The following is a 4,441-nucleotide window of genomic DNA, read 5'->3' on the forward strand; positions in this document are numbered from 1 at the left end:
TATTGACGATGAAACAGAGAAATTGCATCGGAATGAAATAGAAAATGCACAATGCCGACTTAAGTTCTAAAAAACTGACTCTTCTTACTGACTATGTTTTGAACCATTCCTGTGACACTAGTTATAGATTCCGATGATTCACCTCTGGTTTACTGTATCCCTCTGACCTTCTTATTGACGATGATACACAGAAATTGCATCGGAGTTAAATACAAAATGCACAATGCCGACTTAAGGACAAGAAAACTGACTCTTCTTACTGTCTATGTTTTGAACCATTCCATTGACACTAGTTTTCCGATGCTTCACTTCAGGTTTACTGTATCCCTCTGACCTTCTTATTGACGATGAAACACAGAAATTGCATCGGAATTAAATAGAAAAGGCACAATGCCGACATAAGTTCTAGAAAACTGACTCTTCTTCCTGTCTCTGTTTTGAACCATTCCTGTGACACTAGTTATAGATTCCGAAGCTTCACCTCAGGTTTACTGTATCTCTCTGACCTTGTTATTGACGATGAAACACAGAGATTGCAACGGAATTATATACAAAAATCACAATGCCGACTTAAGTACAAGAAAACTGACTCTTCTTACTGTCTACATTTGAACCATTCCTGTGACACTACTTACAGATTCCGATGCTTCACTTCAGGTCTACTGTATCCCTCTGACCTTCATATTGACGATGAAACACAGAAATTGCATCGGAATTAAATACATAAGGCACATTGCCGACTTAAGTACAAGAAAACTGACTCTTCTTACTGTCTATGTTGTGAGCCATTCCTGTGACAATAGATATAGATTCCGATGTTTCATTTCGGGTTAACTGTATTCCTCTGACCTTCTTATTGACGATGAAACGCAGAAATCGCATCGGAATTAAATACAAAAAGCACAATGCCGACTTAAGTACAAGAAAACTGACTCATCTTACAGTCTATGTTTTGAACCATTCCTGTGACACTAGTCATAGATTCCGATGCTTCACTTCAGGATTACTGTATCCCTCTGACCTTCTTATTGACGATGAAACACAGAAAATCCATCGGAATTAAATACAAAAAGCACAATGCCCACTTAAGTACAAGAAAACTGACTCTTCTTACTCTCTATGTTTGAACCATTCATTTGACACTAGTTATAGATTCCGATGCTTCAGGCTTACTGTATCCCTCTGAACTTCTTATTGACGATGAAACACAGAAATTGCATCGGAATTAAATACAAAAGGCACAATGCCGACTTAAGTACAAGAAAACTGACTCTTCTTACTATATATGCTTTGAACCATTCCTGTGACACTAGTTATAGATTCCGATGCTTCATTTCCGGTTTACTATATCCCTCTGACCTTCTTATTGACGATGAAACACAGAAATTGCATCGGAATTAAGTACAAAAGGCACATTGCCGACTTAAGTACAAGAAAACTGACTCTTCTTACTGTCTATGCTTTGAACCATTCCTGTGACATTAGTTATAGATTCCGATGCTTCCCTTCAGGTTTACTGTATCCCTCAGACCTTCTTATTGACGATGAAACACAGAAATTGCATCGGAATTAAATACAAAAGGCACAATCCCGACTTAAGTACAAGAAAACGACTCTTCCTACTGTCTATGTTTTGAACCATTCCTGAGACACTAGTTTTCCGATGCTTCACTTCAGGTTTACTGTATCCCCCTGACCTTCTTATTGACGACGAAACAGAGAAATTACATCGGAATTAAATAGAAAAAGCACAATGCCGACTTAAGTTCTAAAAAACTGACTCTTCTTACTGACTATGTTTTGAAACATTCCTGTGACACTAGTTATAGATTCCGATGCTTCACTTCTGGTTTACTGTATCCCTCTGACCTTCTTATTGACAATGATACACAGAAATTGCATCGGAGTTAAATACAAAAGGCACAATGCCGACTTAAGGACAAGAAAACTGACTCTTCTTACTGTCTATGTTTTGAACCATTCCTGTGACACTAGTTTTCGATGCTTCACTTCAGGTTTACTGTATCCCTCTGACCTTCTTATTGACGATGAAACAGAGAAATTGCATCGGAATTAAATTGAAAAGGCACAATCCCGACTTAAGTTCTAGAAAACTGACTCTTCTTACTGTCTATGTTTTGAACCATTCCTGTGACACTAGTTATAGATTCCGATGCTTCACCTCAGGTTTACTGTATCCCTCTGACCTTCTTATTGACGATGAAACACAGAGATTGCAACGGAATTATATACAAAAGGCACAATGCCGACTTAAGGACAAGAAAACTGACTCTTCTTACTGTCTATGTTTTGAACCATTCCTGTGACACTACTTATAGATTCCGATGCTTCACTTCAGGTCTACTGTATCCCTCTGCCCTTCTTATTGACGATGAATCACAGAAATTGCATCGGAATTATATTCAAAAGGCACAATGCCGACTTAAGTACAAGAAAACTGACTCTTCTTACTGTCTAAGTTTTGAACCATTCCTGTGACACTAGTTATAGATTCCGATGCTTCACTTCATTTTTACTGTATCCCTCTGACATTCTTATTGACGATGAAACACAGAAATTGCATCGGAATTAAATAGAAAAGTCACAATGCCGACTTAAATACAAGAAAACTGACTGTTCTTACTGTCTATGATTTGAACCATTCCTGTGACACTAGTTATAGATTCCGATGCTTCACTTCAGGTTTACTGTATCCCTCTGACCTTATTGACGATGAAACACAAAAATTGCATCGGAATTAAATACAAAAGGCACAATGCCGACTTACGGACAAGAAAACAGACTCTTCTTACTGTCTCTGTTTTGAACCATTCCTGTGACACTAGTTTTCCGATGCTTCACTTCAGGTTTACTATATCCCTCTGACCTTCTTAAGGACGATGAAACGCAGAAACTGCATCGGAATTAAATAGAAAAAGCACAATGCCGACATAAGTTCTAGAAAACTGACTCTTCTTACTGTCTTTGTTTTGAACCATTCCTGTGATACTAGTTATAGATTCCGAAGCTTCACCTCCGGTTTACTGTATCCCTCTGACCTCCGTATTGACGATGAAACACAGAGATTGCAACGGAATTATATACAAAAGTCACAATGCAGACTTAAGTACAAGAAAACTGACTCTTCTTACTGTCTATGTTTTGAACCATTCCTGTGGCACTACTTACAGATTCCGATGCTTCACTTCAGGTTTGCTGTGTCCCTCTGATCTTCGTATTGACGATGAAACACAGAAATTGCATCGGAATTAAATACAAAAGGCACAATGCCGACTTAAGTACAAGAAAACTGACTCTTCGTACTGTCTATGTTTTGAACCATTCCTGTGACACTAGTTATAGATTCCGATGCTTCACATCAGGTTTACTGTATCCCTCTGACCTTCTTATTGACGATTAAACACAGAAATTGCATCGGAATTAAATACATAGGCACAATTGTCACTCAAGTACAAGAAGACTGGCTCTTCTTATTGTCTATGTTTTCAACCATTCCTGTGACACTAGTTATAGATTCCGATGCTTCACTTCAGGTTTAATGTATCCCTTGGACCATATTGTTGACGATGAAACACAGAAATTACATCGGAATTAAATACAAAAGGCACATTGCCGACTTAAGTACAAGAAGACTGACTGTTCTTACTGTCTATGTTTTGAACCATTCCTGTGACACTAGTTATGGATTCCGATGCTTCACTCCAGGTTTACTGTGTCCCTTGGACCTTCTTATTGACGATGAAACACGGATATTGCATCGGAATTAAATAGAAAAGGCTCAATGCCGACTTAAGAACAAGAAGACTGACTCTTCCAACTGTCTATGATTTGAACCATTATTGTGACACTAGTTTTAGATTCCGATGCTTCACTTCAGGTTTACTGTATCCCTTGGACCTTCTTATTGACGATCAACACAGAAAATTCATCGGAATTAAATAGAAAAGGCACAATGCAGACTTAAGTACAAGAAGACTGACTCTTCCTACTGTCTATGTTTTGAACCATTCCTGTGGCCTTAGTTATAGATTGCGATGCTTCACTTCAGGCTTACTGTATCCCTTGGACCTTGTTGTTGACGATGAAACACAGAAATTGCATCGGAATGAAATACTAAAGGCACAATGCCGACTGAAGTACAAGAAGACTGACTCTTCCTACTGTCTATGTTTTGAACCATTCCTGTGACACTAGTTATAGATACCGATGCTTCACTCCAGGTGTACTGTATCCCTTGGACCTTTTTATTTACAATGAAACACAGAAATTGCATCGGAATTAAATACAAAAGGTACAATGCTGACTTAAGTACAAGAAGACAGACTCTTCTTACTGACTATGATTTGAACCATTCCTATGACACTAGTTATAGATTCCGATGCTTCACTTCAGGATTACTGTATCCCTCTGACCCTCTTAT

This window comes from Schistocerca serialis, chromosome 11 (assembly GCF_023864345.2).
Source record: "Schistocerca serialis cubense isolate TAMUIC-IGC-003099 chromosome 11, iqSchSeri2.2, whole genome shotgun sequence".
Taxonomy (NCBI): Eukaryota; Metazoa; Arthropoda; class Insecta; order Orthoptera; family Acrididae; genus Schistocerca; species Schistocerca serialis.